Source organism: Suricata suricatta, chromosome 9 (genome assembly GCF_006229205.1).
Source record: "Suricata suricatta isolate VVHF042 chromosome 9, meerkat_22Aug2017_6uvM2_HiC, whole genome shotgun sequence".
Classification (NCBI taxonomy): domain Eukaryota; kingdom Metazoa; phylum Chordata; class Mammalia; order Carnivora; family Herpestidae; genus Suricata; species Suricata suricatta.
The window spans coordinates 35,096,070-35,118,066 of NC_043708.1; the positions used below are offsets into that span (position 1 = coordinate 35,096,070).

General features: G+C 42.1%; 1 protein-coding gene and 1 long non-coding RNA gene across 2 annotated transcripts in view; one reads left to right on the forward strand and one right to left on the reverse strand.

Annotated features, from left to right (window-relative positions):
* Positions 1-409: 409 nt before the first annotated feature.
* Positions 410-5,195, reverse strand: LOC115300777. Its single transcript, XR_003912839.1, has 3 exons — positions 5,168-5,195; positions 1,164-1,238; positions 410-647 (listed from the first exon to the last, which is right to left on the reverse strand). It is a non-coding gene; the product is annotated as an uncharacterized LOC115300777 (long non-coding RNA).
* A 230-nt stretch (positions 5,196-5,425) lies between these two features.
* ESR2 (estrogen receptor 2) overlaps positions 5,426-21,997 on the forward strand; it is an 84,066-nt gene continuing 67,494 nt past the window's right edge. The window contains exons 1-2 of the mRNA XM_029952636.1: positions 5,426-5,507; positions 6,470-6,547. The gene's annotated coding sequence lies outside the window, so the exon portion shown is untranslated. The remainder of the gene's footprint in view (positions 5,508-6,469; positions 6,548-21,997) is intronic.

Sequence of the window (21,997 nt, forward strand, 5' to 3'; positions counted from 1 at the left end):
TTACAAAAAAAAAAAGATAATTCCATACATCGCAATACCTCCTCCTCTTCCCCCTTTAAAGCAGTCCCCACCCAGTGCCCCATGGGAGCCTCCTCCTGCTGTCCTGCCCACCATCCCCTTGCTGTGTATTGAGTAAACTTGTATCTCTTTTGTTCTGCCTCACTAGAGTTCTTTCACCTCCCAAAGGCTGTGCCCCACCAGCTTCCACGGGATTAGCTGATCTAGAGACACCCTATTTAGACACCACAGTTGATAGTAAGTAATTCCAATTCAGCAACAAAGAAATCCAGTATCCATCATTCACAATAATACCTTCCATTTTTTACTCACTATAGTTCTCACATTCTAAAACCCCTTTCCCTCATGTTAAAAGAAAAGTGTCCATAATTTACTCATCTTCTGGCTTTTATTCAGCAATTCATGAATCCGGCAGCATCTAATCTAGCAGATAGAAAAGCTCTCCAAGGAGCTGTACAAAATGAAAGACTTCCACAGGCACCAGGGAGCAGGCACAGGGAAGTCCTACCAGGTAGAAGCCGATTGGTTATTGCAAGGTTACTTTCCTTACGTGGAGCAAAGGGAAGTCTCAGAGCCAGCAGGTCCCGTAAAACAGGGAAACATGGATGAGGTGCCTAGGCCTTCCTTTCCTGGGAGAACCAAGCATAGAAATTGAGTTAAACTTCACCCTACTGACCTGGGTCTTAGCTCTATGTTGGGCCAATCTGGTTGCTCTGACGCTTTTTCACCCTACTCTCAAACCTCTTCAAAACCTTGTAGAGCCAGCAGCCATGCAGCCCAGGACTTTACTTCCCTTCCTCGTTTTTCTGCCTTTTTTTCTAGTTTCTTTCTAAGTCAAATTTGTCATTTCTTTAATAATTTTTTTCTCCTCTTATTTCCCATGTTTACCTGACAAAAGTTCAGGAACTGAACTTGCTAACTCAGAGCCCAGAGTTTAAAAAAGGGACATGAGTTCCTAGATGATGTGGAGCATGAACCGAACGTACTTATTTTGTTTGTTTGTAACTGAGGATTTCACAGGTGGTTAAAAGGAACTGGTCAAGGGTTAACAAAGATCTAAGATTCTCCTACATTGCTGGTAAGAGGATAAATTTGTACAAGTTTGAAAATATGTTTAGAAGTACTAAAACCAAAACTACACATACCCTGTGACTGACTTAGTGGTTCTTCACCATCAACAGTAGAACGGATAAATTCTGGCTTAGTCCTTCAAGGGGATGCTATACAGGGATGAGAATGAATGAACTATTATTTTACACCCAAATGGATGAGTCTTACAACTATAATCGTAAGTAATATATGACATAATGGCAAACAGAATAATTGGCCAAAGAAACAAGTCTCAAAACGTTATGATTCTACTTATAAAGCTAAAAAACTGGCAAAACTTTACTGCAGTGTTAGAAGTCAAGAGAATGGTTTTCTTCGCAGGATGTAATAAAGGTGGTGAAGGGGTCTGTCAGGCCTCCAACTTCAGCTCAGGTCATGATCTCACAGTTTCTGCGTTCGAGCCCCGCATCAGGCTCTGTGCTGACAACTCAGAACCGGGAGCCTGTTTTGGATTCTGTCTGCCCCTCCACTGCCCGCTTGCTCTCTCTCGCTCTCTCTCTCCCAAAAATAAAATAAAACATTAAAAAAAAGGTTATTAAGAAAAGGACTCTTTAGCTACTGATAATTGTTTCAGGTACTAGTTATAGGAGTATAGATTTCTTGTGAACATCTATCCAGCTGTACAGTTATGATTTGTTTGCTTTTTTTTATCTGATATAATTCAATACAAGGTTTTTGAAGGGGCGCCTGGGTGGCTCAGTCGGTCAAGCGTCCACCTTCAGCTCAGATTATGATCTCACGATTCATGGGTTCGAGCCCCGCGTCGCGCTCTTTGCTGACAGCTAGCTCAGAGCCTGGAGCCTGCTTTGGATTCTGTGTTTCCCTCTCTCTCTGAACCTCCCCTGCTCGTGCTGTCTCTCTCTCAAAAAATAAAATAATAAAATAATTTAAAAAAAGAAAAAAGAAAAAAAGTAGACTTCCTGTTTATAATAATGGCAGTCTCCATTACTCCACAAGCTCTTTTGTTGAAAAGATCTAAAAATGAAAGATTGATGTTAAGAAAGTTTTACTATTTTATCTAAGAGTTGACAAAGGATTAAGGAATAGATTTAAAATGAAGGGAAAATCTGGGCAGGCATTTCAGCAGAAAGCCATTTTTAGGCTACTTTGCCCTGAGGGCATTTGCCTAACCCAAACAAAAAGAGTTTTGATTGCCTTATGAGAGAAAAGTGACAGCAGAGAGGGCTGAGACCCTCTAAAAGCCGGTGTTTTGCCCAGAGACCCTCCCCAAATTCAGCTTGCTTGACCCAGATAGAACTGCTTATCTAGGATGCAAGTTAGCCCAGGTTCTAATAAAGTGTTAGGGAACCCGGCAGGGGCTGGCAGGGGTGGGAGACAGCGGAAGCAAAAGGGCAGCAAGAGGGGAGTAGAGTTTTTGAAAGGTTTGCCTTGAGTGGGGTAGGTTTGGTCAAATGCTCTGCTCTTCTCTTTTTTCTTTTCCTTAATGTTTATTTATTTTTGAGAGAGAGAGAGAGAGAGACAGAGTGTGAGTGGGAGACACAAAATCTGAAACAAGTTCCAGGCTCTGAGCTGTCAGCACAGAGCTGGCTGCGGGGCTTGAACTCACGAACTGCAAGACCATGACCAGAGCGGGATGCTTAAGCGACTGAGCCACCCTGGTGCATCTCAAATGTGCTATTCTTCTGGGAAGCTCCTTTTCCTGGGCCTGTGGCTAGAGAAAGCGGGCTTTTCTTGGAGCCTTGTGGTTTGTACCCATTGGTGTTTCAGGATTAGGGAGCCTGGAAATACTGGAGGCAGACAAAATCTCAGGGAATTCAGTGCCCCAGCTTACTAGCCAGTTTGCCTTCTTTCTTCACCTTTAGGTCTTCTGTCAGTTGCTTTATGGATTTTATTGCTTTATTTGTTTGTTTGTTTCATTATTAGCAGGAGGAATAGGTGGCATGTGTTTATTTCATCTTGTCAGGACCAGAAATGATTCAATAAATTCTATATTGACTCCATATTCTGTATTCCAGCTTTGCAGTTGTCCCAGTGATGTGTTTTATAGCATTATTTTGTTTCTGATACAAGATCCAGTCTAGCATCATGAATTGCATTTAGTTTCTATGTCTAGTTTCCATCTATAATAATTTCTGTCTTTCATTTGTCTTTAACGATACTGAAAACTCTGGGTGCCTGGGTGGCTCAGCCGATTAAGAAGCCAACTTTGGCTCAAGTCATGATCTTGTGATTCATGAGTTTGAGCCCCGCATCGGGCTCTGGGCTGACAGCTCGGAGCCTGGAGCCTGCTTTGGACTTTGTGTCTCTCTCTCTGCCCTCCTCTGCTCACTCTCTGTCTTTAAAAACCAAATAAGTGTTAAAAAAAAAAAAAAGAAAGAAAAAGATACTAAAACTTCTGAAAAATAAAGGTCAGTTATTTTTAGAATACCTCTCTTTCGGGTTTGTCTGATATTGTTCCCTCATGATGAGATTCAGGTTTTGAATGAAAAAAAATTTTTTTTAATGTTTATTTTTGAGAAACAGAGACATAGACAGAGTGCAAACAGAGAAGAGCAGAGAGAGAGGGAGACACAGAATCGGAAGCAGGCTCCAGGCTTTGAGCTGTCAGCACAGAGCCCAACGTGGGGCTTAAACCCGCGAACTGCGAGATCATGAGCTGAACTGAAGTCAAACACTCAACCGACTGAGCCACCCAGCTGCCCCCAAAAATTATTTTTTAGAGAGAGTGTGTGCAAGCTGGGGAGAAGAGCAGGGGGTGGGGGAGGGAGAGAGAGAATTTTAAGCAGCCTCCATGCTCAGCTCAAAGTCCAACGCAGGGCTCTATACCATGACCCTGAGATCAAGACCTGAGCTGAAATCAAGAGTCAGATGCTCATCTGACTGAGCCACCCAGTCACCCCCAGGTTATGAATTTTTTGAGAGGAATACAACATGTGGTCATTTTCAAGTTATCATCCAGAGGCGCGTGATACTTGTTTGCCCTTTATATTTTTTAATCTTTTTTTTCTTTTTAAGTAAACTCTAGAGCCAGTGTGGGGCTTGAACTCACAACCTTGACTGAGGTCAAGAGTCACATGCTTTTCCAGCTGAGCCAGCCACACACCCAGTTGCCCCTTATTTTGATCACTGCTTAAGGTATTCTTCTAGTCCTCCAGTTTTCAGTTGTTTTTCCTTCTGCAACTAATGCATACATTATGAAGAGAAACTTTGATGCTGATTAAATATTCTGTTTCTTATCAAATTTGACCCTTGCCCCGTGCATGTAGCATCTGGAAATGATTCTTGCCTGAATCAGATTTTATTATGATGGTTGTAAAATGGGGATTTGCTGACTCCATCATTACCTCTATATACTGGCACTCTACCATAAGAAATAGCTTTACCCTATTTGAAATCAACTTTAGGAATGATCTTTCTAGCTGCGGCAGAAGATCTAGGTAACACATGAACCTTTCTCTCCTTTCCTCCATCTTCCCAGTAAAGTTATATTATTTTTCCTCCATTAATGATCATTTGTGACTTAATATACTGACACTTTTTTCTTGTTCTCTCAACTATCTATGATGTCTCTTGATCTTTGAGTTAGTGAAATGAAGGTTTTACTTTCCTTGCCCTGCCCTTTAGCTCTCTTACCCCCATTCTATGTCCCAGTTTCTGTCTTGTACACTTTCACATTAATGAGGTTATTTATGTGATGTTTTATAACCACTGTTACGTTACTGTGAGCTTATCCAGGTTCCCATCAACCTTCCACTTTCTCATCATTGATGACGCTTGCCTGTATTATTTCATTAGGAGAGGCAAAATACTGGTATTTAAGATTATAGTATTTGCTCTGGATTTACCAGCTGCCAGACTCTATTTTTCTGACCATTCTAATTGTTGTAAAGTGCAATTTCAGTGTTTTCACTCATGCATCTTATGGCCACTCATTGCTTCATGAATTAAGTTCCAATGCTTCTGTGTTATGTCCAGGCCTTTCTTACTATGCTTCCTACCCTTATTTATCTCCCTTATTACTCTAGATACTCTATGGTCCTAGAAAGAGTTCCTGTGTTCCTCAAAAGTTCCCCCTCACCCCTGTTTTTCCATCTTTGTTCTTGCTTTTCCTTCTATCTAGATTGTTTTCAGTCCTGTGCAAATTTTATCCAAAATCCTCACAATGGCCTCAGAGTGGCCTACAAGGTCTTACACACTAGCGTTTCTATTTCCTGGGACCTCATCTCCAAGTGCTTTCCCTCTCTCATTCTAGTCAGACTGTTTCTCCAAGACACCATTCCCAAGCTACAGGCTTTGTGATGTCATAAAGACATCCGTCTTTGCATTTGCTGTCCCCCTTTCAGGGGCTCTCCCTCCAGATACTGCATGACTCACAGTCATCAGCTCTTTCAAGTATTTGCTCAAGTGTCACTTTCTCGGTGAGGCCTTTTCTGATCTCTCTCTTTGAAATTCCAGCACCTCCCTCCCTCTCCCTGTACTCATTCTCCCCCTTCCATTTTCCCCCATAGTACCTATTCTGTCAAATGTGTATTGTGCGATTTATTGATTTCATTTACTTTCTGTCCCATCCTTACCCTCTGGTAAGTAGAAATTCTGTAAGGACACATTTTATTTATTTTGTTCACTGCTGAATCCTTACAGCTAGAACAATGTTGGAATTTAGTAGGTATATAATAAATATATTCAAAATACTGGAATAAATTGGTGGAATGAATGAATGAATGAATGACAAGACCTGCACTATGGTGAATTTGTTGCTTGTTGAATGAATGAATACTCTTTTTAAGAGCCATCTCAAATATCTCGTTTTGGAAAATTTGGGGGCACAAAGTTTTATTTTTTCCTTTTCAATATGTATTCATTTTATTTCTTTTTCTTGCAGTATTGAACTGGCAACTGGCTAGGTTGTTCAGCACTGTGTTGAGTAAGAATGATGAGCACAGACATCCTCTACCCAATCTTAGAGGGAAAGTGTTCAGTTTTTTTTTTTAATGTCTTTTATTTATTCTTGAGAGACAGAGAGAGACAGTGCGATCAGAGGAGGGTCAAAGAGAGAGGGAGATACAGAATCTGAAGCAGGCTCCAGGCTCTGAGCTAGCTGTCAGCACAGAGCCTGACGCGGGGCTTGAACCCACAAACTGTGAGATCATGACCTGAGCCAAAGTCGGATGCTTAACCGACTGAGCCACCCAGGCACCCGAAAAGTGTTTAGTTTTTAACCATTAAACATAATGTTAGATGTAGATATTTCATTTTTTAAAACCAAATTGAAGAAGTTCCCTTGTATTCCTATTTTGGATATTTTTATCGTGAATGAGTGTTGAATTTTGTCAAAACCATTTTCTGTATATATTCATATAATCATATTTTTCTTTTCTAGCCTGTTAATATGGTAGGTAACACTGATTTGTGATGCTGAACCAGCCTTGCATTCCTGAAATTAAGCCCACTTGGTCATGTATGTAATTCTTTTACATATTGATTAATTTAATTTGCTAATTAAAATCAGCTTTGTGTATATTCATGAAGTAGGTATATTGGCTTGTAGTTATTATTATTTTTTCCATATTGTCTTTGTCTGGGTTTGGTGTCTGAGTAATACTAATTTCATAAAATGAATTGAGTCAAATCATTGGGTTGTACACCTAAAACAATGGTATATGTCAGTTATATCTCAAATTTAGGAAGATCAGATTGAAAAATGCCAAAAAAATGAATTGAGAAGTGTTCTCTCCTTTTCTGTTTTTTGTAAGATAATTTAGGTCAATTGTTGTTAATTCTTCTTTAAGTGTTTGATAGAATTCTCAGTAAAGTCATCTGGACCTAGAGATTTGGGAGGGATGTTAATTATAAGTTTATTTCTTTAATAGCTATAGGGACATCAAGATTATCTAGTTAATATTAGATAATTTGTGGTAGTTTTTGTTTTTCAAGGAATTGGTCCATCTAAAACAAATCGTCAAGTTTATATGTGTGGAATTGTTTGTAATTGTTATCATCTGAATGTTTGCATATCCCCTCAAATTGTATGTTGAAACCCTAATGCCCAATGGGATGGCATTAGGAGGTGGAGCCTTTAGGAGGTGATTGGTTGTGATGGAAAAGTCTTAATGAATGAGGTTAGTACCTGGACACAAGAAGCTCTAGAGGGATCCACTGCCCCCTTTTACCATGTGAGGACACAGCAGGACTTCCCAGCCTCCACAACTGTAAGAAATAAATTTATGTTGTTACCCAGTCTGTGGTGCTTTGCCATAGTGGCTCAAATGAACTAAGACAGTAATATTCCTTTTCTATGTTTTTAGATGTTGCATTTCTGGCCAGCTAACTTCATTTGTTCCAAGTCTGGGATATTTGAAGCATCGAAGAAAATCCAGGCAACTGGGCCACCATGTTGTTGCTCAGATCCCTGGCTGATCTGCTTTCTTCTCTCCACCTTTCAGAGTCTTATGTTTGTTTTATATCCAGGGTCAGGGTTTTTATTGTACTTAAGGAGCAGGAGGAATAAGACAAAGTTGATCTACTCTATATTCCTAGAATGCAAGTCCACATCCTCTGTTTTTGATGTTTGATGTTAGTCTTGCTAAGGTATTGTGTCCAAATCATTTTTTTGACAAGATAAAATCATGTTGTGCCTGTTACTGTAAGACCATTATTATCCATTTGGCAAGTCTTAATTACATTCAGTGGCCTGAGATGATTGGTGAATACAACTTCTGAATATGGGGAACTATTTTAAGATTAATTTAGAGCAGATTACTTCTATTATAGCAACAGATTTGCCCTAGTTTTATTTGTGAGTAGATATTTATAAATAAAAGTTTATTTGACAAATAAAATATGGTAGTTTAATTCTTCAAAGGCAGTTTACAGACAGATCTACTTTGGGATAATTATAGGTATTTCAAACCTAGATTTGATTTCATGGACAAATGTATAAGTAGAACAGAAACATTGCCAAGAAGGAGAATAAATGTGCATTTAAATAACTTTAATAGTTAAATTATGCTTTCAACTCTTTTTGACAAGATTGTCAAATCTATTTCTCATAGTTAAAGTGATTGGCCCAGTAATCTGAAATAAATGGTCTGAGATTGTGAGTTTCCATTTTAAAATCCTTTCCATTTTAGCCAGAGGTTGAGACCATTTCAAACACACAGTTCTTCTTTGGAAAAAAAAAATATGCCTATTCTGCCTGTTTTAAAGTTTCCCTCTGTTGTTCACATTGCTGTGGAGCAGTTTTCATAAACAATGCATTGTCCTACACTAAGGATTAGTAGGTGTTTCACAGCACAAGTGTGAGACTTCTCAACATTTCCGGGGTTAATCATCATTGATTGTATCCTCGTGCAATGGTGAGTGAAGCTAGGGGAAAAATGTAGGCTTTTACATTGTGAAGCAAATTCATTCTGAGATTTTACTGGGAATCACACATTAGGTTTTGAAATGTCAAGAAGCCGAAATATGAATATGTTAGAGTTTTATAAAGTAACATGAAATTATCCTCTTCATGCATTCTAATATAATTTCCTTAGTATCCCTCAACACCCTCTAAGCCAATAGTACTTCCCAATTATTTTAAAATCTATCCCTAAGTCAATATCCTTTCTCTGTAATTTTAGTGTCCTCCAATTGCCTAAGCACAGCTGTAAATTGAAATGATGTTGGAGAACTGGAGCAAAAATCTAATTTAAAAAATGGCTTCATTTTGCAGGGAAAGGGTGTATTAGGTAATTGACAGAGAATGACCAGGAACATGGATGTAGGAGTAGGTCAGACAGATTGAATTGTTAAGCATTTTCAAATCACTGTAAATGAAAATTTGAAATCAATATGCCATTTTGGTTAACATCTAATAAGACTGCTAAGGACAGAGGCAAGATGGAAAGATGTAATAACTGCTTTGTTTAGCCACAAATGCTAGTGAAAGTGCTGTATGTAAAAGTTACCTGGGATCTCTTAAAAAAAGCAAACTCACTTTTTTTTTACATTTAAAAAAATTTATTATTGAGAGACAGAGACAGAGCATGAGGTGGGGAGGGAGGGGGAGATACAGAATCCAAAGCAGAGTCTAGGCTCTGAGCAGTCAGCACAGAGCCCAATGCGGGGCCCGAACTCACGAACTGTGAGATCATGACTTGAGCTGAAGTCAGATACTTAATCGACTCAGCCACCCAGGTGCCCCCAAACTGCACTCTTATATAACTTTACTTTAGAAAGGGTATTTATAATTGTGTATGAAATAATTGTACATTATATGCTATTGCAATGCACATGATGCTGATTTTCATCTTGGGACATTTTATTGACTCTTTTCATTGTTTCTTTAGGGTTGCAGTGGGTTTTCCATAACTGCTCCTTTTTTTTAAAGTTTATTTTTTTAGCAATCTCTACACCCAATGTGTGGCTCAAACTCACGACCCCAAGTTCAAGAGTTGAATGCTTTTCCAGCTGAGCCAGCCAGGTGCCCCCTCATAACAGTTCGAGGCTAGATACAAACTTACTGAGGTTTCTCTATACTTTATTATGCTGCAAATACAGGAATTCCAAGCAGCCCTGATATCTCAAGTACATTTGGTTTCTTACCTAACAGACATTTCCCTGTTTATTATTAATTATTATTATTTATTAATTTATTTTGCTACAGACCCCTGTATTTGTTTGGGTTCCACTGATTCTTTGCAGTCCTATGCTGTAAGAAGAGATAAATCCTGGTAGGGACAAGCTAGGTAAGGTCCTTTCTCTTAGCCAGTGATCAGTTTAGAGACGTGACTACCAGCCAGTTTGGCCAAGAAGAACCAAGCAAAACCCTGGAGGAACTTCCGGGAAGGTTTTCCCTGCTCTCAACAAAGACACAGGAAGGAGGTAATCCTCTTTTCTTCTGAACACTGTGACTGAATGTGACCCTTGAACTACTCACGGATGAGCAGAGGATGGAAAGGACAGACCTGATGACAATACTGAGCTTCTGAATTTGGATTGAAATTGGGGGCTGCCCTACACCCAGACTTGTTGGTGAGATGATGCATCTCCCTCTGTTTAGGCCCCTTGAGTCAAGATTCTTTACTACTTGCAACTGGAAAGGTCTGGTTAAAATAGTATTATATTACAGCACCGTTGGCTTACATAACATCTTCTGCTTAGATAACATACTCTTTTAAGCAGCGATGCACATTAACGATGGGATGTCTTTGCATTCTGTAGGGAGTTTAGAAATACCAGATAATTTTACTTTTAGACCTTTGTGGTAAAAGAAAAAATAATTTGGCAATAATAGCTACCATTTACTAAATGTTGACTATGCGTGAGGCCCTGTGCCAAATGCTTTAGGTTATTATCTCATCTAATTCTCACAAAATGCCTAGATATTGTTTCTACCATTTTTTTAAATAAAGAAACTGAGGAATTTTAGACCACTTGTGCAATGTGAGAAGCTAGTACGAGGTAGAAAGGGACTGAACCGAAGTCTCTTTTTGATAAAATTTATGCTCCGGACTTGGCTGATTCTCTTTACTAAGCACGATGTCACTAGTCATGAAGGATTTAAAGAAAAGAATAAGATCAAAATTGCTTTGTCGCTTTGGAAAATTGCCAGGGCTTTCCACCCTATCGGAAGCAGGCTTCTAAGGATACAGTTGCCCTTCTTTTCAAATGACAAATGTGATGGTGAGAGGGAGAGGTTACAGTGATGGTGTCACCCAGGGTGACGGTTAAGGAGCCCAGGCGCTGTGCCTGGGCTGCTTTTCTAAGGGCTTCTAGAAAGCCCGGATCATCAGGTTGGAGAACTGGGATTCTATGGAATCATGCTGCTGCTGCAGGTGTACTTTTTAAGGCTAAAAAATGAGAGTTAATGGAGAATCATGGAGGGAGGCTTCTAAATTGGATTTTCTTCTCAAAATAAAGCAAAGGGAGTTATGGGTTAGAGAGATAAGGGAGAGGTCTATAATTTAACATAATATTCTGGTTTTATTTTATTTAAAAATTTATTTTTGAGAGAGAGAGAGAGACAGAGTGTGAGGGGAAGGGGCAGAGAGAGAGAGGGAGACACAGAATCTGAAGCAGGCTCCAGGCTCCATGCTGTCAGCACAGAACCCGACACAAGCCTTGAACTCATGAACCATAAGATCATGACCTGAGTGGAAGTCATACACTTAACTGACTGAGTCACCCAGGCCCCTCTGTAATATTCTGGTTTCAGATGAGACTGAGCCCATGGCAGGCTTTATGGCAGCATATGTATGGGCTTCAGGGACCAGCTAGTCCAGATTTCCATCCAGAATTCTTCCTAAGAGAGAAATGGACTCTCTCAGCCCATGAATCCCATGAGGTAAACGGATTCTCTCATCAGTGTCTTTCAGGGTAGCAATGTCAAGTACCTAGATCCATTCAAGTTTCTGTTCAAGGTTCTGAAACAAATACTGGATCACGTTACACCAAAATAACTGGACATTGAGGTGTGTTCCTTAATGTTGCCCATTTCCATGTTTATCTCCACAAAGTATACTGGGAATGGAGGTAGCAATAGTGAAAAAAGGCCAGAAGGATCTGAAACCTCAGGAAAAGCTGGAAGTGAATAAAGTCACTGATCAGAGAGAGAAGTGGCCCACACCCCCATTGCCTTCTGAGGTGCAGGTCAGAAGTGGCCCCTGTGCCCAGAATATTCTTCCTGTAAATGGCAGCTTCAGTGCCAGGGGGTCCAGTGCTCTTCCTGACCATCTGTCCTGTGGCTTTCAGACTCGTCCAGCTAGACCCCAGGGCCACATTAGTCAATTCCTTGCAACAAATCTCTTTGTACAGATCTACTGATTCTCTGCTTGAACCCTGATTGCTACACAGTTATGAAGAGGAACTCTTAAAAGCAGCTAGAAAAGAAAGAAACATTATGCCCAGAGAAATAAAGATAAGAATGACAGCAGATTTCTCATTAAAACACACAATTGAGAAGACAGTTGTACATCTTTAAAGTAACGACAACAAAAAATTGCCGTTTTAATACTATAATTTACTCTTTTGGGTAAATAGATGTTCAAACTTTTTTCTCTTAGAAATTACAATTTGAAAACCAATTACATTTTATTTTTTATTCTTTAGGTAAAAGAACACAAATTATATAAAAATTCACCTATAACAAAATAATTGGTGACTTTCTGAAGCAAAGGCAAGAGATGCAACTGCTATGGTCTCTAGTTGTGTGTCCTCAGAATTCATAGATTGAAACCTAATACCTCAGCTGATGTTATTAGGAGGCGGGCCTTTGGGAGGCGGTTAGGTCATGTGGGCGGAACCTCATGGGTTGCGTGCCCTTATCATAAAAATGTCAGAGAGGTCTCTCCTACCTTCTACGCAGCAAGTAGGCAGTTTGCAACCCAGAAAAGGGCTTTCACCAGAACCCAACCATGCTGGCACCCTGGTCTTGGATTTCCAGCCTCCAGATTTTCTGTTGCTTGTAAACCACCAAGTCTGTAGTATTTTGTGACAGCAGCCTGAATGGACTAAAACAATAGCTTTTAGGGCGTAATTGTGAATTCTGTACTTTGTCATGTTAGTGCTCATTCCAATGTGATTATTCATCCAAACGGTGTTGTCCTATCAACAGATGCCAGACATGCATGATAATAATTAGATTCCATCATCTTTGATATCTTGCCAATTTTCAGTCCTAGCAAACCATAGCTTTATATACACTTTTCAATTTTTATCATTTCAAAGGTATATTTGCAAAATACATTTGTACAATAAAATCTTGTAACAATCTGTTGCCTTATTAGCATGTCTAAAATTTTAAGTGGGTAACATGTCAGCCTTTATTTGTACCCTTCCCTGAGGCCCCCAAAATGTTAGGGCCTGCAGGAGGGATGCTCTCAGGTCTCGCTCTGGTCGTGTGCTATGGAAAGCCACCTGAGTGTGAACTGTCCCTGGCTAATGTCCTCGCCTTCCTTTCCTCTCTCTTGTTGTGGAAAACTGGGCACAGTGTGAAAAGAATCTCCTGGAAATCAGTTTATACACTTTCCCTTCCCCAACAGAGAATCAAAACCGGTGAGGAGCCCTAGTGTGACAGAGGAGGCATCTGTGAAGACCATACTGGGCTCATCAACTAGCAAACAGACTGGCAGCCTTCCTAGCCCCTACCCAGTCCTCAGTGCTGGAGGATGCCTGGAATTCTACCCTCAGAACTTTATTTAAGGGGCACCTGGGTGGCTCGATCCGTTAAGCGTCCAACTCTTGATCTCAGTTGAGGTCCTGATCTCATGGTTCAGTCAGTGAGATACGAGCCCCACGTCCTGCCGTCGGGCTCTGCACTGTCAGCGAGAGCCTGCTTGGGATTCTCTCTCTCTCTCTCTCTCTCTCTCTCTGGCCCTCCTCCACTCACGTTCTTGATCCTTTTCTCTCTCCCTCTCAAAACAAATTTTTTAAAAACCTATTTTTTCATTTTTTATTTTTTTATTACAGAATAGTAGATTGTCTTTTTTTTTGGTCTTTTTTTATGTTAATTTATATCCATGTTAGTTAGCATACAGTGCAACAGTGATTTCAGGAGTAGATTCTTTAATGCCCCTTACCCATTTAGCCCATGCCCCCTCCCCCAACCCCCAACCCAGTAACCCTCTGTTCCTTCTCCATATTTAAGAGTCTCTTATGTTTTTGTCCCCGTTGCTGTTTTTATATTATTTAAGAAAAAACTTTATTTTAAGGTTTGAATCATTCTCTATCTTTGTGTGTTGGTAATTCAAGAAATTTGACTTGGGGAGAGGAACAGAGAAGCCCTGTGTCTCCAATGCCACAGGGCAGATGAACCACAAAGCGCTGGGAGGCTGGGGTAGAGATGAGGGGAGGGGGAGGGAGGTGAGGGAAGATGGGGATCTTGGCAATTTTTTAAAAATCTCAGCATATAGTGAATTTTCTCATTTTTTGCCATTGGATTATGTCATTCATAGCTTTATACCTCAATATCTGGCACATAGTAAGCAAATGATAAATATTGAATGAATGAAATATTGAATGAATGAAAACAAAAGGACATTTTTGTGCTGCTCTTGGAAATTAGCTGAATAAGTTATTATACATTGTTTCAACACGTAATATAGATAAATTACACAAAGCCTTTGGATTCAACAGTAGAAATCTTACTTGTCTTATTCTTTACCATCCATTAGAGGGAGACATGACTCTGTTGTGTAAAGCTGACTCTTAGATCCTCTAACTGGAAAATCTGAACCAAATCTATAGCAGGTGGTCTTTTGTAGAATTTGAGCCTTTAATAACCCTATCTAGGACTGGAGGTTCTAGGGATGATAAAGGATGTTAATTGCAGGAGGAGAAAATATCTGGACCAAAGCACTTGGACCATGAGTAAAGACACAGGTGAACTTGGCTCAGTTACTAAGAGCAAGACTGACTACTTTTGTTGGGTGGTGTGCTAGTAAACTAAGTCTTTAAAAAAAAACAAATCCTGTTCTATGGATTCCCTAAAGAAAAGACAATACAGTATTCACAGTGAGCCATGAGCCAAAAACCAGAGAACAGTTGAGAAGTGTATACACGGATTAAGGTCCTATGTTCTGAAGGAAATAGCACTCTTGAGCCGGGAGAAATCCGTAGTGTATCTACTTAGTATGGCTAATTTCAAGCTGTGATTGGTTTAACAATTGAATTGCAAGTTCCTTGAGTAGTTGACAGTCAGCTACCCTGAGCCAGTGTGAACGGAAGTCCCTGCACACTGCTGAGCTTTGTTGGGTTTTAGTTGCCTTTCCTGGAAAATGGGCGTGATCAATCACCCATTACACAGATTCCATTATATAGTCTGCCTCTAAACGTTTTGAACATTTTAAAGCAATGTTTTCCAAACTTCCCTGATCATAAAATCACTGAATGGGTTGTGGAAAATGCACATGTCCAGGACCCACCCCAGAGCTCCTGGTTCAGAGTCTGCGGGGGAGGGGTGCCTGGGAATCTATATTTTAAACCAGTGGCCCAGGTGACTAATGATCTAGGAATATGGAAATACACTGCTTTAGATCAGTCTTCCGATTAGCTTCTATCTCAGTGGGTCTTCTCTGACTCACTTCACAATTGGGGCTGCCTGAAGTGCTGGATGTAGAGCTCTACTAACGCCGGACAGGGCATTTAATTCTCTGTTCCCTCCTCCACCCTAGGACCCAAGCCTCTTTACCCACTAAAGCTGCTCTCTGCTTTCACCGAGGCCAAGCCTTCCTTCCACCTGTGACGCCCTTCATTCCAAGGACTGCTGGCTTTTTTAAAGCAATCATGTATTGAGAACCAGCCGGGTGTCAGGCCGGTTACAGCCCCTCCCCACAATCACCTCATGCAGTATATTCTCGCGCTTTTCTTATTTTACAGAAGATCGAAGAAGCCAGAAAAATGTTCAAGGGCATATATCTGCTCAGAGCCTGGGCTCCATCCTCCTGTGGGCTCCCCTGGTGCCCGTGTGTTCTCCATCTTCTCTGTCGAAGTCCTGTGCCCTGAAAGCAGCTGCCAGTAGCCAGAGTGGAAGAACGAAGGATGCTGAGAGCCGGTCCTGGCACCGGGGGGATTCAGAGGACCCGCCCAGCCCCCTGGGGAGATCAGCACCTTCCATGTCTGGAGTTCAGTCAGGAAAGGAAACAAGCATGGTAGTGGGGGCGTGCTAATTTCTAAGAGGAACCTAGACATGCAGGGAAGCCTCTGAATGTCCTCACAACTCCTCATTTCTGCCGTTTACTTGTCTCTCTGCTCACTTGTAACAGGCACTGTGGGCCATTTCTTTCTTTCTTTTAAATTCTTTTATGTTTTTTTAAATTTATTTTTGAGAGACAGAGAGAGACAGCGTGAGCAGGGGAAAATCAGAGAGAGGGAGACACAGAATCTGAAGCAGGCTCCAGGTTCTGAGCTAGCTGTCAGCACAGAGCCTGACGCGGGGCTCAAACCCACGAGCCGTGAGATCATGCCCTGAGCCGAAGTAGGACACTTAACAGACTAAGCCACCCAGGCGCCCCCACTGTGGGCCATTTCTTATGCACTGGTCTTCTCCTCTCCACGTAAAGCCTTCAGGAGATCAGTAGTTAAAAAATTCAGAGAATGAACCTCTCTGATAAATCAGATACGAACCTCTAGCTGTGTGATATTGGGCAAATTACTTAAACTCTCTGAGCCTTAGTCTTCTCATTTGCTAAATGGGAACATAAATAGTGTCTCCCTGGTGAGACTGTTTTGGGAATTACATGAAACAGCGCAGATAAAGCGTTCACAAGCAGTTGCTGAAGGAACGGCCTTTTCCTCCTCTGAGAACAAACACCTTCATGTTCTCCTGTCTTAGGCAGGGACTTAGGGCATTTTGTTTGTCAGCAGTAAGAAGGCATTCTCACAAAGAACGAAATGCATGAAGGCAAGAAGCCTTCCCAAAGAAGAATGTTCGAGGAAAGAATAAACGTAATGTCGAGTGTCAGAATAATTTTAAAGTACAAATGACTGAAGAAGTTCTCCATGATTTTCTCCCTCGAATGGTATTTTAGATGGAGATAAGGTGGGAAGGACTGGGGTCAGGAGACAGGAGGCCAGGGGTTCTAGGAGTAGCAGTATGGTGGACGCTCGGAGGCCTCCCCCAGCGTTAGGGATGCAGGAAATGAACTTCTCTCAGGGAGGCGGGAACGGGTGACTAGGGTTCCTAGGAGTGTAAATCTGGTGAACTCACTTCAGTTTCCTTACATGCAAAACGGGGATCAGATCACCATGACAGAGTTGGTGTGAAAATGAAGCACAGCATGGCTACGTGAGCGCTTTGTCGGCGGTAAAAGCCAATGTCCCCCTAAGATGGCGGTTCTCTTAGTACATTGTGGCTGCTGGGTGGAGGAACATGGAGGAGGCGAGCAGGCTGAGCAGGTGTCTGGCCCGAATGTGAGCAGAACCCGGAAGAAAAGACCAGCGAACAAACTGCCTGGACAGATAGAAAAAGTAGAGATAGAAAAAGAAGAGTAAAAAGGGATTCCTGCTACCCTGGACAACACAGCCGACCCCTCAGAAGTTATGCAAGCTACTTGGAGAAGTTGATCTCGCAGTCGTAATTCGCGGCGACAGGGAAGATTGAATCATGGACCGAACCTGTCCTTTCTCTGCTTAGACTCATCAAGTCAAGCAATGACTTATGTGAAAGGAGGTCTCTCTGGGGTCTGTATCTTTCTAAAAGCCATGAATGCAATTTGCATCACTAGAGTGTTATTCGACACCAGGAGACATTTCCAGTAACTTTCCATGATATGAACAAAGAACTCGAAAATGCCAAATACATTTATGAGAAGTAGAAAAAGTTCAGTCAACTTCTTTGAATTCTAAACTCTATGGAAGCAGACAGTTTTATCAGAATCTGTTGCTTCCTGAGCCATTTCTGTCTCTACACGCTATTTTTTTTTTACCTCATATCTGGGACTATTACTCTGTCTGACTTGTTATTAATATTATTTTGTTCTGTGCTAGAAGAGGCAAGGGAGCTGCATTTCCGGAATTGCATTTGAGTCATTTGTGAAATTGCATATTACAATTTGCCACTGTTTCTAACAGTTCCTTAACATTTTCTTCCTCAACTGCCTGTTCACATGCCTGACAGTGACCTCCAGGGGCTAGTGCTTTGCTAGCTCAAGAGAGAATTGCTTCAATCAGAGTTGGGGCTCAGGACAGGAATGTGTCTTCTTCATGTTAGTTTCCAAGTGGATAGAAAATTAGAAACAAATTATGCAAGAGATTTGGGTGGAATTTAAGTACCTTAAAGGAGTAGTAGATAGGATAAAAAATTATTTAAAAATTAAAAAAAGTTTTTAATGTTTATTTTTGAGAGAGAGAGAGAGACAGAGCATGAATGGGAGGAGGGCAGAGAGAGAGGGAGACACAGAATCCGAAGCAGGCTCGGGGGCTCTGGGCTGACAGCTTAGATGTGGGGCTCAAACTCATGAATTCCAAGATCATGACCTGAGCCAAAGTTGGACACTTAACCAACTGAGCCACCCAGGCGCCCCCCCAAATTTTTTAATGTTTATTTATTTTTGAGAGCAAGAGACAGTAGTATGAGCGGGAGAGGGACAGAGAGAGAGGGAGACACAAAATCTGAAGCAGGCTGCAGGCTCCGAGCTCTCAGTACAGACCCTGACGTGGGGCTCGAACTCAAGGACCATGAGATCATGACCTGAGCCGAAGTTGGACACTTAACTGACTGAGCCACCCAGGCGCCCCTACAAACTTATTTTTTTATCTGTATGTTTGAAAATGTCAAAGATCAAGATGGAGACAGATGGAGGGCGTGTTATAAGGAGTTGGCTACATAAGCTAGCTCTCCAGGTGGTTCATTTCAATCGCAGGTCAGAGTAACCTTGTCCTGTGATCTGGGTGCTTTGATAGCAGGTTAGGTCTACCTTGCTGCTTATGACCTTGGCCACCTTACTAAGGGCTCCGGTCAAAGCCATGTCAGTAAAGAATCAAGTTATATAAATATACACACAGATGGTCATGCCTAGACAGGAACTTACAAAATTTCATTCAGCAATATCCAGGCTCTTTAGGAAAAATGGGCTTCGGTTTACACAACAAATAAGAAAAACGTCACAGTTGTAACAGAGGAGAAAGCAAGGGATTAACAGGGAGGTAGAAAACCTTGGGGTGGAGCTTTCACTGTGCCACACGCATGTGGGTGACCTTACAAAAGAAACACCACCTCCCTAAGGCTCTGTTTTCCCATCTGTAAAGCAGGGACAGCCAAAGGGGAGTTATGAGGATTAAATTCAATAAAAATGAGCCAACCTTGGGCAGGCCTGCCTACTGCTGTGCCTGGGTGGGAAAGGTGTATAAATGTTAGGTCGTTTTTTATAGCCACAAAGGACATGGTCCTAGAGAGCTCTGTCCAAATTCAGTTTTCAAATATCCAACTTTACTTGACAAACCTTGGTTCATGAGAAGTTGAAGTAACCTGACGCATCACATTAGTAATCCCACCTTTCCAATTCACCTCCAAGTGCAGGTGGCATTGTAGGTGCCACATTCTCTCTCTCCTCTCTCTCTCTCTCTGCTTATTATTGAGGCAGAGAGAAACAGAGCATGAGCGGGGCAGGGGCAGAGAAAGAGGGAGAGACTGAATCCGAAGCAGGCTCCAGGCTCTGAGCTGTCGGTACAGAGCCCAACGCAGGGCTTGAACTTGCAGACCATGAGATCATGACCTGAGCTGAAGCCAGACACTCAACCGACTGAGCCACCCAGGTGCCCCATCCCTTCTCACTTATAATTCCATAAGTTTAGGGTCACATCTCTCAGATCCTCCTAAAACACCAATTTATGCTCACATGTTATGAAGAAAGAGCCTGACTCTATCATACTCCAGAGCAGTGAAGAGCATCCCGGGGACCTAAATCCTCCCACTTGATCTCAGGCTCAGAAGAGAAAGAGTGACGCTCCAAAGCCATCCTGGAGCCTGCAACGCTTTGTAGGAATCCTCCCCTCCACATCTGCTTTTGCTTTCTTCCTCCAACAAGGTTTTGGTTGTTTGTTTTGCATCTTAATAGTTTCTTTACTACAGAAAAATCTCCCATTCCTCTGATCTTTCCAGGTTGAAGCCTTCAGCAGGTACTTGTTGAAGGCTGGTATGGCGTTTGTTAAATGCTGTGGGCGCTATGCTGCAGCGGGGGCAGCTAGAGACACAGACGTGCACTGTAGGATCACAGTGCGGGCAGAGCGCACAGGCAGGATGGGCGCCGGGGGCAGGCAGCGTGCTCGTTCCGCTGGGCTCTTTCAGCCTCCACTTTACTCGGGCTCTCGGCTTTGGGCTGCGTAGGACTTCACTAGATGGAAAAGGGGCAGGATGAAAAGATGAGCAAGGGGGGGCCGCCTGGGTGTCTCAGTCGGTTAAGTGTTGGACTCTCGATCTCGGCTCAGATCATGATCTCTTGGCTCATGAGTTTGAGCCCCATGTCGGGCTCTGTGCTGGCAGTGTGGAACCTGCTTGGGATTCTCACTCTCCTTCTCTCTCTGCCCCCACTTTCTCTCGCACCCCCCCCCACTTTCTCCCCAAAATAGATAAACATTAAATAAAAGAAAAAAGATGAGGAAGGTCCACCCTGATGGAGAGGCTTCTTTCCTCCTACAGCAAAATGTACCTGCCGAATGCCAACCTACTTTGCTTTCCTAGATGAATCTTAGCTCATCTTGCAAGCTCATCTCCTTAGTGTACTCGTAAATGCTAGTAAGTTAATATTGCCCATCATATATAACATGATTGAATTTCAACAATTCAGTGCTTTAGCCCCAAAGGATAACCGAATGGTGAGGACTTAGTCCCTGTTCTAGAATGTTTTGGGAAGAGGAAGGTCTTTCCATGTCATACCATGTAGGTGCTTCCTTGGATAGGTCATGAGTAAGGTAGAAATGAGATGGGGATCTTCTTTTTTTTTTATTTGAAAGTTTTATGTTAGAGAGAGAGAGAGAAAGCATGAGAAATGGAAAGAGGCAGGGGGGAGAGAGAGAATCCTAAGCAGGGTCCATGCCCAGCATGGAGTCCCATGTGGGGCTCAATCCCATGACTTCGTGATCATGACCTGAGTTAAAAATCAATGGTTCACAGCCAACCGACAGAGCCACACAGGCACCTGAGATGGGGATCTTCTAAACAGAGGCATGATCCTTGACGCTAGATTTCAGGGTGCTTTTGCCTCTAGCTATTGGTATTAACTGTCTCAAGAATTCCTTCTTAGTTTGGGTCATGTTAGGGATAGTCAGAATAATTACCCTCCCTACTCATTGCATTAAACCGGGCAAAGTTTCCATCCCTCAGGTACGATTATCTTTCTCAATCCACAGGATGAATCAGAAGGAAATGTACTCATCCCCATTCATTTTCTTCGCTTCATATTTTCTGCAGTGAGCATCCCTTGTGTAACAAAACACTTCTGTGGGTGTTTGAGGGTCTTTAAAAAGAGAACATGCTGTTCCCATGAGTGGAACGCCTTCTGGCATCACAGCAAGCATGAACTCTGGTTCCGGGGTGAGCTGATGTCTATGAGGCAGGGTTTGTCTGTGGGAGCTATTGTGTCCTGACCTTCCAGCCATCCTCGTTTCTCATCCACTGCAGCCATGGTATGCAAAGAAACAGTCTTGGGCACTTGCCTGGCTTCGTCTTTCTCAGCCACGGACTAGCCATTTTCTCAACTGTCGAATAGGGATACTTAATAGAATTTCCTTCATATGCCTGGTGTATATAAAATGAGCTTACACGTAGAAAGCAGGGCATGGCTAAATGCCCAATAAGTGGTAGCTGTCAACAAAAGCGTTGCTGCTACTGGTTCCTATCTTACTATGCGTGGCTTTTGGTAGCTGATACCAGCTCTGCGAGCCTCAGTTTCCCCACCTGAGAAGGAACTAGTTTGTAGAACTGCCATGTGGAGGAAATGAGATGCTATGCAAGCACTTAGCACATTCCCTGGGCTGATGGAGATGCCTGACAGGTGTCAGTTTTCTTCACCCTCACCTTATCTTTGTCGATTGGCTCACCACTGAAATTCCCTCATAATAATCTCCCTTCCAGAGGCATCGTGTTCACAAGTAAGTACTTCCAGATGGAAGTGATTTTTTAAAAACCATCACTTAAAATTCTCTCCTGAAGGTGGAAAGGAGGAAGGAGCATGAGGGGACTGGGCACGTGTAGTGACACCCAGGAGAGGGGCCGAGGAAAGCCGAGATCGATAAAGATCAATTCTCAATAGTCCTACACCATGAATCTGGTCAGCTCCACGATCTCCTCTTCAAACACACTTCTTTACCTCAGGGATTGCCTCTCAACTGGAAAGGACCCAGGAGTCTTCGCTTTAATGAAAATTGAAGGGGGTGGTGGAGTAAAGATATTTCATAACCATTGTTTATAAAGTAGGTGGCTTCTCATGTT